The sequence below is a fragment of the Osmia bicornis genome, chromosome 10 (assembly GCF_907164935.1).
Source record: "Osmia bicornis bicornis chromosome 10, iOsmBic2.1, whole genome shotgun sequence".
Taxonomy (NCBI): domain Eukaryota; kingdom Metazoa; phylum Arthropoda; class Insecta; order Hymenoptera; family Megachilidae; genus Osmia; species Osmia bicornis.
The window spans coordinates 7,545,830-7,562,622 of NC_060225.1; the positions used below are offsets into that span (position 1 = coordinate 7,545,830).

The window sequence follows — 16,793 nt, forward strand, 5'->3', positions numbered from 1 at the left end:
ATTTCCAACGTTCCTGCGGCTGGTAATTAACGAGCTGACGTATTCGACTGTTAATTGATCGCGCGCAGCACGCATCGTGAGAAAGCTCGTTTGAAATCGCAGCCTAGATTGCTGGTTCCTCAAAGGACCATCCCCCAGGCTCCCCAAAGGGCTGTTATTTCTCGAGCCAAGGGGGATGATGCGTTTCATTATTACCTCTCGCGCTTAATTACACGTTTTAAAACGGCCCGTGTTCCGCGTGTCGACATTCCTCTCCCTTCTTCCGCCTCTGCTTTCTTCCTTCCTTTTATCAAGATTCAACAAAAGCTCGGTCATTCGCCATTTACGCGCCACAAGGGGGATCGGTTTTCCTTCCTGAAGCTTTTAACTCGTAACTGTTTCTCGAAATTCGAAGGAAATTTGAAAATAGAATTAATGTCAGAATTAGGAAAATTTTTCGAAGATAATAAATTATGAATTATCGCATATTTTCGTGGAAAAGAGAGAGATCGTTGAAAAGCATAATTGGGGCTGCGTTTCAGCGAGACGTTTCGGCGTCGTTGGAAAAGAAAAAAAAAAGGAAAAGCTCCGGGAAAAGTGCGTCGTCTATTTGGGTCAAGAGTTGTCGCGGAATCAAGCGAACCGAGCCAAAACCGCGTACGTGCCAAGAAAAGTTGCCTCGTGGCGATAACTCGGTCAGAAAAGCAAAAGGAAGCAACAGGAAGCTCGAAGCTTACGGTACGCGCGTTCGTTTCGACAAATTAATAAATTAAATCGTGGAAAAGTTTCGTTCGCCGAGGAAAGTCCTTTTTAAACAACTTTTTAAACGTGCCTCGTTTTTTCTGTCGTAGCGAACAAGAAAAGGAAAATAATAAACTGAAAGGCGTGAGATCTAAGAATACACAGGATATAAAAATATTTTTATATTATTGCTCTCTAAAGAGATTCTTTTCATTAGATTAATTCAGCCTTTTGTAATAAAGAAATCAATAGAAAAAGGAAACACAATGACCATGGAAAATCAACAGAACAGGGGGAAAAGTAGTTCGAAAGTCGAAGACTCAATTCGTCGACGAAACAAGAAGTAATTGTCAAGCAAACGGGATTTTCTTCTCGCCCGACCGAAATCTCTCTGTTGTGTCCGCAACCACCTTTCCACCCTCCTTTTCCACAACCATTACACGAAAACTCCTGCCACCAAAGTATCCACTAACTTTTTAACTGACAATTCACCGTGAACCGTCGTAGGACACGTTTTAAACTCTGAAATCGTTTCCTTCGCCCTTCGAGTGGCTGTTGATTCTCTGTAAAACTACCCTTTCCGATCTAAACTAGTAGATGATGGATAACTTCTTTTTCTAAGGACCCTTACCCTCTCAAACTGGTAGGGGTGGAAATTTGTGAATTTGTTTTCTTCCTCGTTTCTTAGGGTTGTTTGGGGGAGCTTGCGAGAGGGTAGGTCAGTGAAGACGCGGTATCTTTAGGGGATTATCGATTCCGATGCTCTCTGCTCTCCATTCTTCTTTCTTTTAACGCGTTCACTGGGGGACGAGGGTTGTGGGCATTCGCAGGATAAAGAAAAATAAGTAAAAATAATATTACAATTTTCAATCTTCTAAAACAAAGGGAATCTCGTATTTTCCTTTAAATTGCAAGCTACTTAATTTCATTTGATCGATAACTAAAGGAAAGTGGATAAAAATCTGAAGAAGGGAACACTCGGTCTGACCTCGTCGTGATCCTCGCGATGCAGAGCCAAGTTCCTTGGGAAGGCTGGCACACTGCTGACGGTCAATCCCTTGAGATCCTTCAGCTCCTTGAGGGCGCCCAACGCGTTCAGGTTATCCTTTAGATTGGCCAGATTAAAATTAATCCCTTGCTCCTTCAAGTTCAGATGCCTGTTGAGCACAGTCTTGCCGAGGGCGCTTGCCAGCAGGCTGTTGTACAATTCGTTTCGAAGGATGAACTTTTGCTCGGCGGTTCCTTCGTCCTTGCTCGATATATCGTTCGAGGAGTCCGAGTCAACCTCGACCGACGAATTCGACACGACACTCATCGTGGACATGTTCTGTTTCCTTTATTTATTATCTTATTCCCTCACCAACCTCACCCTATTCTCCACCGATAAAAAATATCAATCTTCCTTCGACGATTCTTATCCTCGACTGTCAGGTTCGTCGTCAGCCCTTGAAAGGACTCGATCGTGTGATTGCGTCAACTTATTAAAATACCTGTACATGTGCTCCTTGCGTGTGTATAGGAATATATAATTAAATACGCTTTCCAAGTGTGTATATATAATATAGATTGTATATAGATATAGATTTGCTCTTCCTCGCTTAATCACCTAACTTTATTTAGTCGTAGAGGTTAAAAATCACCGTCGACACCACTGTCGCGGTCCAAGGATTGCTTGAATAGAGCTGCCACGTGGCAGCTCGAAGAGGTTTTTACAACGTGTTCTCTTATATTTATTTTATTATTTAAAAAAAAGAAAAGCTGCTTCGACGATCGTGCGATCGGGTTCGATCGACACTTTATTCGCACACCTCCTTCTTAAATTCGTTTTTTAAATTGTGTTTTATTGCCTGTCGGAAGTGGACGATGTACGAAACACGGGTGCTCGTTTTCAGTGTCCTGGAGGAAGCTCGATCCCGATCCTGTCGTCGATCCGCTAACTTTTTTTCTAACAGTACTTCTAATTAGCTTTTATTAACGTCTTATCAATATATTATCAGTGGTCGCCTGTGAACAGGCCGGCGAGACGAGGCATCAGCAGGAAAAAACATTGCATCGTGGCGTTTAGGAACTTTTGCGCGCGCAGCTCATTACGCATGGCCGCGGTCTTTCTAATTGGCTGGCTAATTAGCGCGGGAGGGTGTCACCGGTGCCGCGGACACGAGGTTTTCCAGCGTGCGTGCCGCGTTTTTCCACGCCACCCCCGCGATTCTTCTCTTCTTCTGGCTGCCGGATGGACACACCGGGAAGAACGAAAAATTTCTTCTATTTTTCTATTATTTTCTTTTTTTTTTGTTTGTTTGTTTTTGCTTCTCTCTTCTCTCTTACGTCCTACTTTGTTAGGCGAGTTTCGCGTAAAACACGTGAAAAATAGGAACTTTGGTTGATCGTTTCTTGCCCTCTGTGCTTCCTACCCTTTCTCTCACACGCTCATCTCTCGTTCTCTTTCTCTCTTTCTTTCGTTCCGTTTCCCTCCTCATCGGCGTGCAACGTGACAGCCGTCCAGTCACCCGTTCATTACAATTTCACCCTCGACACATCCACGGAAGAGATCCTCCTCCGCCTGGTCGGACTCGTCCGTCGCCAGGTAGCAGAAGAGGTAGAGCGGTGAGAAGAAGAAGAAGTAGAGAAAGAAGAGGAAGAAGAAACGTATAGAGGAACATCCTCCTGTTCTCGTTGCATCGAGGAACATCCTTCCTTAGACATCCATCGAATCCGCGTTCGTTGCGGGCATGTCTTCTTTCGCGGACCTTTCGATCGTCCAGGAGGCCCGATGGCCTCCCCTCTTCATCTCCAGGATGCGACACGGTAGGGTATCCTGGAACGCGATTGGTCGCTCGAGGGCCCAGATAAGTACGAACGCGGCCGAACGATCGCGACCGGGCCCGAAACGAGGGGCCTCACGGCCGCTCGTGCGTCTCCGCACAAATTCGCGCGGTTTCGTGCCGTCGGATGCGTGATGGTGGGGGCAAGCGACTGGTTAGTCGCGGTTGGAGCGTCGTCGAGTCAATTAACCGGTGCGTTTCGAAAGGGTGGCAACGTTCGAAAGGATCTCGTTACGGTGTCCGTCGCAGCTGCGTCACGCGAGCACGGACATTTTCGAGGACCGAATTTCTTCCGCTCACGGAAACCGCGCCGCGGTTCGAGATGGGGGTTTGTCTCTCGATTCCCAGTTTCTTATGTGAGCGCGACCGCGCGACTGGTTGATGCAGTCCGCGGCGGAGCATAAGGAAGCGGAAGCTTCGCTGTTCCTTCTCTCTTCGTCGATCCTTCTCCGTTGCTCCGCTTTCAACCGCCCTCTCCGTCCTTTTCCTTTCCTCCGTATCCTCCTTGTCGCGCCGCCGGCCAAGGAAAGGCGCGCACGCTTCGCCGCGGCTGCCGGCGTCGTCGACGTCGTCGTCGTCGTCGTCGTCGTCGTCGTCGTGGTGCCCTCCGTCTTTTCCTTCCTTTTCTTTTTCTCCTCTCTCTCTTTCTCTCTTTCCAATCTTTCTATCCTTCCTCTTCCTTTCACACTAGGTCGATCTCCGTCCCACCACCGTGTATCTGTCTCTCCCGCCACAAGTCCGTGTGGGAAGGGGGTGGTTGGGCGGAGGTAAGGAGAAGACCGAAAGGAAGGAAGAAAACGAGCGACGGAGAGAGAATTCGTTGCACAGAGTAGAGAAGGTAGCGAGAAAACCGAGAAAGGGGTGGGAGAGAAGACCGAGAAACTCGCAAGTTGGAGGTGGAGAAGAAGAAACGAACAAAAAGAAATTTCAGCGGCGGGGGTTGCAGGACGACGTATCCCGCGAAGAAACAGATAAATATAGATATTTTTCCTTTGGCTGGCCAGCCGAAGGAGACGAGGCTGCCACGGAGGAAGGGAACAGTTGGGTGGGTGGAAGGGAGGTCGGCCACGAGGGGTGCAAAGGCATCGAACAGAGGGGAGGGGGTTGCACGTTTCCCGCCCTCCAGACCGAATTGGAAAAATGGAAATAATAAGAGTCGCCTCCTAGAGCGTTGCATGGCGGGTTGCACGAACGCTCGAAGGGGTTGTAGGGGGTACCGAACGGAGGGTGGGTGGTGGAATGGGACGAGGAGGATAGGGGTTGTGCGCAGTGCAGCATGCGCCTTGACGAGGAGAAAACACACATCGTTTCTCCCGTTCGTGTGCCAGTCTCACGTGTGTTCGCCGGCAAGAAAGTGGGGCTGGGGGTGGAAGATCGAGGAGAACGGGGCTCGCGTGATGCGAAGGGGGAATATACCTTGACGAGCACGTCGAAACCAACATGGCCACCACTTGGAGAGACTCGTACATTCCGTACATAAATTAACCCTCGAGCGGAACTCTGCGCCCCGTCCGATTCTTTGTTTCACTCTAATAAAGTATCTGTGTCACGATGGAATTCGATTGCCGCGTTCATCTCTTTGATGTCGCAGCTCCTTTAATCCTGTCTCTCCTTTCAATTACCCTTCCGCGATCGTTCGTCGACAGACGAATTTTTAAAAGGAGAATCGATGCCGGAGATCTTCCCACTCTTCTCCTCTTATCGGATACTTTAACTGTTCCCTTTCCTTATCGATTTTCTTATTCGGAATAATCAATTAAAAATTAATCACCGCAACGTAGCGTTGATAAAACTAACCGACGCCGCTCCGAACGCCTAAAGAAGTTTCTTTAAAGCTGTTCGTTCCACTTTTCGCGACGCTGATCGAACCGCTGTATTCTTTCTCCAGACGACTGTTTGTTTGTTTCTTCGGAGAATGTTTTATCGAAGGCGGTAACGAGGCGCAGTTTAAGGCGATGGCCTCTGATAATGGAGGCTGGCCGGGCCGTGTTCGTCTCGAATGTAAAAGTAATACGCTGCAGCGGGACGGAAATCATCGCTTCTCCGCGAACGCGATTTAAGTGACAAATGGGATCGTTGCGAGACGCGAGCGTAGAACGGATGCGTTTCCTTACCGCAACTTTTCCAACGAATTGAAAATTTCTTTTGTTTTCTAGCGAATCGAAGCTGCGTTAGGCAGTAAACAAATGCAGAAAATTTTTCAACAATTCAAAATTTCCCTTCGAGTAGAACTCGAGGAAATAAAAGAAACAGTCATTTATGAAAATCGTTTCGATTCACCGCAAGATGAATCCACTTGTTATATACCCATAGATCAGCCCTCAAAGCGCACCTATGAATCAGGGCGTAATATATGTACCGTACACGCAAACCTAAAGCCTATTCTTCCAAAACATGTGACACCATGCACAGTCTAAGGAGGCTGGCGAATAACAGATGGGTCACATGAGCAGGTAACACCGTAGTTCTTTTCGAGTGGTATCAGCTTTTGAGGTAACCTCGAATCACACGCACGCAATGAAAATATCCAGGAAGAACGTGACTCCGCTAGCGTACAGGAGATGCTGTTTCACGTGGTTGCATAAAAGTCCAACGGGAATCAGGGATGAAAGGTAAAGAGGGGATAGTCGTCTGCTACCTCTAATATCCTCTAACGGTGCATCCCCAATTACCATTGTGCCATTCACATGCAGATAGCTTCACACTTGGCATTCCACCCTTTTTTTTTCTCTTTCTTTTTCTTCTATTTCCCTCGAGTAGCCCGATGGGAGCGCAACCCTGTCCTTTCATCTGATCCGTGGCCGTTTCCACTCTTTCACCACGATTATTTGTGTTTTGGTTTGTCGGGGTGGAGCGGAAGAGGTGGAGTTCCTCGACGTTTGCTTTACACAATTACCCGTATCGAGAACTCGAGAACTCCTTTCCTTAGGATCCGCCGAGCTTCCTTCCAACGGGTGTTTTACCGTTAACCGCGCGACAAGTCGGACTCTCAATGATCTTCACGTGATTTCCGGTTTTTATCATTCGCTCTTTCCCACGCGCCGATTGTTTTCGAAATTGCAAATGAGGGATATCTTTTCTTTTTTCTTTCAGAATTTTATCTTAAAATGAGTGCGAGTTGTTGAAAGGTGAAAAAATGTCATTCAGACGGCCGTTATGAAAGCAACAGAATACCGAGGTCGGCCTTTACGCGAAAGTTAGAAGTTAGTTACACGGGGTGGCTACCCCTCATCTGCATATCCGCACCCTACCGTCCCCGTCAACCGTTCCACCCCTGCCACCCCGTCGTCAGTCGGTGCTTTCCAACCCCTCCAAGCTCCGTGTAACCAACGTGCCACCGCCACAAGCTGCTCAACAAGTGGTTCTTCAGTTTAGCGACCGACTTAGCGCTTCTTTAATTTTCACCTCGCACCCTGCCTCACCGCCCCCTCCCCTTTCCAGCTACTATTCACGAGTTTTGCGTCTTATCGGGCCACCTCGACTTCGTCTCCGGGATATCCGTGTGGCCCGTTGCCAATGATCGCAGGGATGATTATCCTTCTACCTTTCCTCTCGTTTCTTGACACCTCCTTTCATCTCAGGAATTCCTTTATTCCTAATTTTTTTCTTTTTCAATTCGCGATACGGAGTTTCTAGATGAGAGCTTATTTAAATTTATTTGGAGCACTTTACGGCGTTGATTACAGAGAAATTTTAGTACACCAACGTTCGTCAATTGAATCGGAGTTGAATAAGGAAAAAAAAGGAAGAAAAAATATAAAAATAGTGGGAAATTCGAGATTCTGCAGGGAATTTGTTGAACGCGTTCCAAGGGAGCACGGCCGCATTGAATCGCGATCACCAGCGAGGAACAATTTGACTTATCATCTTTCCATCCCCTGGCGAGCAACGCAAAGGGGTACGAGGTTGAAAAAAAAAGGAATAGAAAACCACGAAACAACGGAGACCGGCAGTGTTTCTCCCTTCTTCGACGTTTTTCTCGGTGCTTCGTTGCCGAAAAAAAAGGCAAAGAAAAGGACGCCTGGCGCCGGGACGTCGGCGACGACGAGTCTCGACCCAGATATCCCGTCGTCGTCGACGACGACGTCGTCTCCTTCGTGGCTCCAGCTTTTCTTATTTCTCCCTTTTGCCCATCCCTCGCGAGAAACACCCACCGCCTACCCCATTGGGGTAGGTTTTTCCACCCGAATGCCACCCCCGTCGCGTATACATACCGCAATGGGTGCTGTTCAACCACCTTCTATCCTCTCTGCGTGGAACACATTGAAAACTATGTGCAAGAGTTTGATTCTTTTTATTTTTTTATTTTTTTCTCGGAAGGTATCAATCTGTTTCTGATAATAATATTTTCTAACAATTTACAAATTTTGAAAAATCAAACTTTTAATTTATTTCCTTTCCTCGTTTTACAACTTCGACCATGATACCGCTCACTTTTAAGAATAAAAGAAGGGCGTTCTTTAAATTCGACTTTGCAAGTACAGTTTGTGTCCCAACTTCTCGGAATGTGTTTACGAACGGAATAAACGAGGGGAAAAAATAGAATCAACTGTTTTAATATTTCTTACGCTTCTTCCAAGCCGTGCTACCCTTCGAGAATTTTTCTTGCGTGGCCCAATTCGATCTCATTGGTTACTGCATCCCCCCCGTTCACACCCCTCCGATTGAAACGAAAAACCTCTGCAATGCTTTTTCCACCCCTCTGTACGTTCTCAATACCGCGAATTCTCGGTTTATAAAAATTGTTACAATTACTAACAATTAAAGTTTAATTTTCAACAAAAGAAACTATTTCATTTGGCAAAAGTTTCATTTGTAAAAATATTATTGAGGAAAAAAAATTGATACTCTCGAGACAGTGCAATCATCGGGAACGACAAATAAAATTTCCAATATTTCGATTCAAGGATATTGTGTTCTCGATTCGCGTTTCATGGCTGTTCTATGAACGAAGCTTTAAGACGGGCCAGGCTATAGTTGCGTGTGCACATTGCACACGTGTGCCACGCATAAAATAATAAATTAAGTCGAACGATATGATCAAGCCGGGCCAGGATTGGTCGCCGTCGAGAGAGGGCCCCCTTTATTATTTCTCCTTTTATTTTTTATCGCCCTGTACGAATCTCTCCGCTGGCAGCCATGGGGGCTGAGCATTTCGGCCATCTTGAATTGCAAATAAGTGTTGGATCGGAAATAATGAAATGAAATGGAAACAAAAAGCAATGGTTGTAGAAACATTTCGCATTTCTTATCGGAAACGCACGCGCGGACCATGGAGTGAGTCCCAATTTTAATCTAATTTGGTATTTAATATTATTTTCATTTTCTAAATTATTTCACCGTTCCTTCGAAAATTAAAATAATCATATTTTCCATTAAAAATTAATTCCCAAGTGTTCGATATTAATTCTCAATCGTTTCGAATGGAATAAAAGAAAAGAAATTGAAACGTAGCTCGGTGTGTACTTTTTTCTTTAAGCAGAAGGAGATAAAGCCATAAAAATCAATTGTCGGGCTGGCAAAAAGCGGGAGCAGTTAAGATGTAATCAAAGCACGCTAAATTACACGCGAGCCTACCTCCAGTCAATCAAACACAGATCCTTCTATTAGATAACATTTTACAACGCCGAAAATAAAGAGACCAGCTCCTTCTTTAACCCCCTACGTGAAATCGTTTAACTTTCAGGTAATAAATCATATTTTTCTTGCAAAATTAAGCCTTCTTTTCTCACCTTTTTCACAGTACACCTATCCTAATAAATATATCACATTCCCAGTAATTTCGTCATGAAAAGTAAACTTGATCGTTAGTCGATAAAGTATCAGTATTTAAATTTTTCAAGATATTTAGATGAAACGCGAGTGTATTCCGTGACTTAAGAGTTGGCAATTTAGAAAATTAAGTCCCCGGTGAAAGGAAACGAGAGATTGTAAAACGTGCGAGAAGACGGTCGATGGAATCCCATGTTTTGAACGGAAGGCACTGGAACAGAGTGGATTGCTTCTCGACGTTGTGTCTCAATAAACGTCTTTATTGCAAAACTGAAAGGCAAGAGAATCGTCATCCCTCTAATTCGACCTAATCGGTGTAATAAATTATCCATCGTTAAAATAAAAGGCACTTTAAAAAGATCTTAGCAACCTTCGATAGAAACCTATTAACGAACCAAGAACCAAGAGAATAGAATTAACCCTTCACCTGTACAATTGCTTTCAAACGATACCAATAAGAAGGCAAAAGAGAAATGTATCCTTTCAATAAAATAAAAAATAAAATAAAACTTCATAAAGTCCCTCGAAAGGAATCAGCTGAAAAATCGGATGATTGGATTGAAGAAGGGGTCGCCAGTGTCCTGGATTTCAGTGGCGGGGCAAAAATGCGTGTACAGCGTGCAAGGTAAATTGTTCAAGGGTCGGGGTGTCCTTAAGCTAAAGTAAAAGGTTGTCTGGGGCGGCGTCTAGCCGTGTCTATCGATTATCCTCCATCTTCGTCTGTCTCGCCCGATCTTACCACCCCTTCGCACCAACCCCACCACCGAAACTACCCTCGTACACCTCTGCCACCCTCTCGATCCCTCTCCTTTCTCTTCCATCCCCGTATTTTCGATCCGACACCGTCTCACCCCCTCGGCTCCTGACCTGTCGCAAGTAACCCACGCATTTACGCACAGGATTCCTTGCAACAACCCCGCCGAGGTGACCGAGAAATAAGGGTGGCCAACGACCACAGAGGGCGGCGGTAAATAATCTTCAAGTCTGCGTCGTATCTCGAAGGTCGATTATGTGCCTTACAGATTCGTCCGTCAGACTTCGCGAATCCTTGCGACGAGACTCCCACGTACAGGGGGTGGAAAGGGGTTGACAGACGAAGTTCCTTTGTCAATGGAACGTTTACCTCGGTGTTTTGACCTGGAGAGGAACGAGCGCCGGACGTTCTGATGTTGATTCGATTTTTACACTCTTCGAGGGGATGAAATTGAAAGGGGAAGTAAAACTGTAATATTCATAATTTTATTCTTGTCTTTGTAGATTCAGACACGTTCGACCCTTAAAGTTAAATCGCGTAAGACGTGGAAAGCTCGTAGGGTAACTTTTGCTCTGCAACTTTCATTCCATCGAGAATAATTACTACTTTGAAAATTAATCCGCCCTTTATACTATAAGAATACGATTTTTCATTCCCCTGTACAATCTCCAAGGTCTGATAAAAAATTCACAGATGTAAACATTGAATCAGCTGATTGAAGATCGCAACAAGAGAATCTCGAGATATCAACCTTAACCACCCCCAAAATAATACGCACTTAAACTCAGAACCGTGTGCGTGTGTGTAAATGTTCGATGACATTGTGTTTGTATGTGTGACGGACAGGTCGTGACCTAGGCCGTCTTGAAGGGCAGACATTTTTTAATCGATAACCTGGCTCCGCTCCTCGTCCACCGACACCCTCCAAGGTGTGCAGAGGGTGAGGTGGTGATCCCTGGCTAAAGAGCAGTAGTACGAGAGAGGGTTGGCAGGGGGTGAAACAGCCCGGGAGAGAATCGTGGAGGCGTATAGACGTAACTGTATGTATTTCACCACCCCCTCTCGCCAGCAGCCTAAATAAAGGCCCACCCTTAAAGCGGACCGGCTCGAAAACATTGTTAAAGGGGATGGAACGCCGAAACTGGCCGGGACTGTCACTTAACCATGGATATTTATTTTTCGATCATTTTCTTTTTTCATATTAACACTTTGATGACTTATTAGAGGGATTCACAAATTTTTCATTTAACTACACTTTCAAATCAGCAAGTTTTTCAGCTAACAAATAAATTGATATAGTTTCAAGAGAATGATCAATTTTCTTTGTTCGATGTCGAAGAATCGAATATTGCGACGATGGAAAAAAGGAAAAGAAAACGAAGAGAAAAAAAATGCATCGATAGAGTGTGAGTGGTGAAGAGTAAGGGGTGGAGTAGCGGACGAAACGTCACAATATTGTTTTTTCCATTCTTCTTGCTGGCGACGATGGCGAGACAAGGTGGCAGCGATGTTTTCAGAAAAAATACGCCACCCCTGACCATGCCTGTCGATCTGTATTTTTTCTCCGATCTCTTTTTTTCCATCTATCTTTCTCTCGTCGCCGGGTTTTGCTCGCAAATTTCCAAAAGAAAACAATGGCCAGAAATGAAATTAAGCTTGCTTTTTATTTCCCCTAGTTTTGAAACAGAAAGCAAAATTCGATTCGAATAGGGTTCGAAAACGATTCAACAAATTTCTTTCATTTCACATTTTTGATACGATAATAATGGAACTAAAAAATATCAACGCTAAGCTTTTGTATTTCTCCTCTGAAATTTATTACCAAAATAATTTTGAATAAAAGTTTTCTTCAAAGCCTATTTACAACTAAGATAGGAGGTAAAATATATTATAAAAGATAAATTTCACACGCCATTGTTCACGCAATAATTGAAAATAAAAATTCGAATTCGCAGGTGAATTGAAGCTTCCGATATTGAATGTCGACTCATCGAATCGAATGAACGAAGAGGGTGCAAAGTTCGATCGTTCTACGAAAGTCGTTTCCATCGTGATCGACGAAATAATTCATGAAACGAAGTCAGCCACGCAACTACCCATATACACTTGTAACTTTCATCACTCTTTCTCGGCTCGATTTTAATTTTCTCTGATTGACAAAAATAATGAAAGAAAATATTTCATAATGGATCAATTAAAAATGCATTACTAAATTAAGCAGAAATTCGGAACAGAGAAAATGAAAGGTATCTATGTCTCGTTAGTGTAAATTTTATTGACAGCTTTTATTCATGGAGCGACACTCACCTGTTGCATAAACAGAGCAACGCGAATGCAACTGCATTCGAGTCGTTGCATTGATTAAATGCCCCTTTTTTATACCACTTTACCAAATTTTCGTTTGAATGAAATATATTTTGTGTATTTCTACCTAAAGATCATAAAAAATGTTCCTTTCAACACTTGAAACCAGAATGCACTTCACAATGCAATTGATGCAGTAATCATCAATGCAATAATCACAGTAAACTACAGAATTACTTTTCTTTTATATGATTAATGAAAGCAATATGATGTTAATTATTTGTGATTGACGATTTATTTAGTGCACTTAACTACATTAATCGCGATAATTGCATCCATTTGCTTGCATCTCCGTGGAATTAAAAGAAAAAATCAATTAGGTAAGCTATTCAAATGAGAGCAAATATTGCGATAGGAAGTTATTTTTAACATCTAAATGAAGAAAATAAATGCAGCTCGTCGGTGCAACTTGTTGCAACGACCACGATGCAATTGAAAGGCGTAAAAACAAGGATTGCAAAATGTTTGTTTTCAAAAAAACAAATTTCCCTGTCAATTACTTAAGAAACATTTTCACTGTTCAAATTTCTTAATTAATTAAGAACTTTTGAAATCATTTGCGACATCTGATACAAAATTGCATCAATGGAAAATTCGTATTCCCTATTCATGATAATCAACTGTGTTATCGAGATTGCTTGCTCGAAGGGTTCACGAATTTTCTTCAACCCCTAGAATAGGGGTTGGTAATGCTACCGCTTTCCTCCCTGCATTATCCACCGCGGATAAGGGTGGTAAACCGTTGGAAGTCTTAAGGGTGAGACCGAGCTCTTCCAGATCGCATGGTGGTAATTTTCAGAGCACCATCCTTACCAAAATATTTCTCGAAAAATTTGTGAGATTATCGACTGATCACGTGTACGTTAAATGAGAATTAATTAACAAGTATTAATTAATAGACTGTAAATTTTCTTATTCGTATTTTGATTTTTACGTTTCTTGATTGACAAAATGTTTGGCAATTCAGTGACATAGTTCATGGTAAAAAAAAAAGGTATTTTCCCACAGAATTTGCACATGAATGGATAAAAAAGAGTGTCGACGATTACGGTGCCGAGTGCTTGTAACTTATTTTACGATTTTACTCGCGGCAAACGAGAAGAGCGTGTATCTTTCTGTCTGGTTACATCACAACATTTGTATACAATCCAGTGTGTAACCAATCTTGCAACCTTTGTTCCGAAAGCATACGTTGACCCCAAATTTAATCATGCGTCCTGTTTTCTCCGCGATTGCAGTAACAAACGTTTACCAATCTCAACTTCTACACCTGGCTATCAGAAGTATTGCGACATCACTGATACACGTTGCAACTCGAATCGAGAAAAATTGTACGAAAAATTTGGCTCGAACAGCGGACCTTGAAGAGAACCCCAATATTAATTTCCAAACTTAACGCTGTTCTTCTAAAATTATTTTTCTAAGGGTTAATGGGTTAATAACATAAAAATTGACGTTCCGAAATCACGAATAGGCTGTCAAAGTGTTAATTTAAACAAAGAAAAAATCAATTCCTATTATTAGCACGACTGTAAGCATCCGAATGAGACAGCTTCTTCGTAAGTTATTCGAGTCGCTAAAAAGTACACGGCATGGCTAATTATCGTTGTTAAAAATTCTCCCCTTCTAGCGCGAAATCGTTTCAATAATGGTCAGCTGAAACGTGTCATTAGCAATGCAACTTCTCGATCTTCGATCGAGATCGCTTATCGCGCGACGTAAATCACGACTTGCTTCTTTATCCACCTCCTTCGCCCCACCCCGCGCCGTACTACGTGGGGGTAATTAACGCCTGGATCTGGTACGTCGTCTGGAGAGTATTTCGAGATCAATCAGCTGCTCGCTTATTACCTCGACCTTTTTTTCCGGCCTCCTCTATTCTAGCGAATTCACGTAATGGATCGTTAAAGACAGGTACGACGGTGCATTAAGTGCAATTTTGCTACTATGTAGTGGTCGCACGGTTGCACGTGGTCATTAAGCACGATTCTACGAGAGACGTCGAGAGGGCGGGAAACTGGCCTGCGGGTTACCAGCAACGATTCAATGACGAATCGTTAATTGATCGGTAACGCGTATTCCTTCGTCATTCGATGCTACAATATTTTTTAATAAAATCCACGAAATCGTCGCAATCTACTGAATGACATTAATCCTCGGACGGCAGACCACGGAGAGAAGCACAATTCCAATTTAATTCTGTCTCAAAATTACGAATATACTCTTCACATAATAATATAAAATACAAAATTGAATTAAAATTGTGGCTTTCTCCATGGTCCGTCGTCCGAGAGTTAACGTAACAAGAATAATATAACTGTACTTATGGGCTATTCAATAATATCCAGGATGATTAGATCAAGATCCATAGAAAACGATGGAAACGCTACAATTTTTTGCCCAACAGATCATTCGCTGATCCGTGGACGATCATTATGATCGAGCTGCAACAGCGAGCCACTGGTAGATAGCAATAAATGTCGTGGTACGAGGATGTGAAAATAAACGACGACACGTCAATAACAGCAATGGAAGACGAGCAATTTGCGTGTGCGCGATCGAGCATGCGATTTCGACGTGGACGCGACACCTCGACGATCATTTTGCAAAAAAACAGGATCAACGGAACGACTGGGAGGTTAATCACTCGTTCTCCAACAAGAGAGAAAATAGATCGTTGAAAATAATTGAAGGTTCAGTCGATTCTTCATTTCTTATTTTTTTACTGCTTCAATCATTTATCGATACACACCTTAATCCCCCAATTATTTTCCTTGAAGTGTCGGAAGATAAAAATATTTGAATAAGAAAAAAAAAGTACTGAGGCGTTGATCGCACGATTTTCGCAGCGTGCACGCGTCTTTAAGTCGCGCCGAGTTCCGGCTTCCGGAAGAAGTGTCTCCTTTCTGTCCGCTCCCACCCACGCCTCCTTTGGAATCCTTTTCCAGGAATCCCCCGATGGAAACGCGTTCACTGCCCCCCGAAGCATGCGGCCAAAGATTTAGGGGAGAATCCGTGGATTAATGGCATCCCCAAAGGCATAAACGATTCTGCCTTTTCTTCACCGTAACCTCGAACATCGGATCAAACATTGAACAGCTGATACGATACACCAAAAGCAAAAGTAAGATAAAGGAAGACGAGAAAATTTTCAAAAACCTGCCAGAATCACCCGCAACACCCTGAGGAACGCGATCAACCCCCTACGTTCGAAAATTCACCGACAAAACGAGACGCGAATGGAAGGAACGGAAGACACGGTGCGTTCGTTCGGTCAAACGGTGCCGTCCACCCGCCGTCCTGGCGGGAAAATATTTTCTGTTTTTACGTGAGATGGACCTTCCTTCTTCGCGAGCGTGCCCGTTAAAGAGGCAAGGGAGAAGGAGATGGTTCCGAACGTTCGAAGAGGCCGAGCCGACGCTCAAAATTCCGCGGCGGTGCCTTTTGTCCCCGCGATGCCTTGCCTTCTCCCTTTTTGCCACGGTTAGACGAGCATCGAAGTAGAAGAGGAGAGAAGGTCTGCCCTTTCTTCATCGTCCTCTCTTCTCGGTCCTTTGCTTCGTCCACTGGTACCCGCCAGAAGGCAGCGAGATGACGAGGAAGAAGAGCAACTCGACACAAGCAGCCCGAGAAAATATTCTTCTTTCTACTCGTCCTCTTTTATCCTTCGCTCGACCATCGAACGCGACAGCACGCGTGTGGATTCGCCTTGAAATCTGGATCCGGGCATCAATCTCTCGTCAAACCTCTCGACTAGTCGTAGAAATGCCGACACAATGCTCCTTCATCGACCGATTCCTCTCTATCTCTCTCTATCTTCCCGAAGGATTTCACTCCCTCCTGGTATTTCGATGATTCTTCTAGTTTCTGACTAACCACTTCTACTTTTCTCCGTCCGCTGCATTCCACGGACGTTTTCGATCGTCCGTGGCTATGCACCTTTAGAGAATCTCAACGACCCTGATGAGTTCGATAGAACGGTGTCTTCTTGGAAAATTTCTTCGATGAAACAGTTTTCTCGGCTGCTCGAATTTTTCAGAATTTACTTCGTACACGAAGTAATCGCGAACGGAAGAGGAAATGATGGACGAAGGGAACATCGCCGTCGACGAAAGGATAATGAGCCGGTCGAACTGGAATCGGGCCCGCACGAAATCTTTTCACGCCCGAAAATTATAACGGCGCTTCCGTCACGCGCGAATCCCTGGCTTTGTTGGTGAGAACGCAAAACAAACATCTACTTTATATACAAGGTTTCCTATTCTAGATATGGTTTTTCAAAAATTTCAATTGAGAAAGTATTTTACTTCCTTATAAAGTCGAAAGGTTGGGTTAAAAAATAAATTGTAAAGGAACGAGAC

General features: G+C 43.9%; 1 protein-coding gene across 2 annotated transcripts in view; it reads right to left on the reverse strand.

Moving 5' to 3' along the window:
- LOC114879944 (zinc finger protein rotund-like) overlaps nucleotides 1–16,793 on the reverse strand; it is a 127,745-nt gene that overhangs the window by 84,165 nt on the left and 26,787 nt on the right. The gene's annotated exons all lie outside the window — the stretch shown is intronic.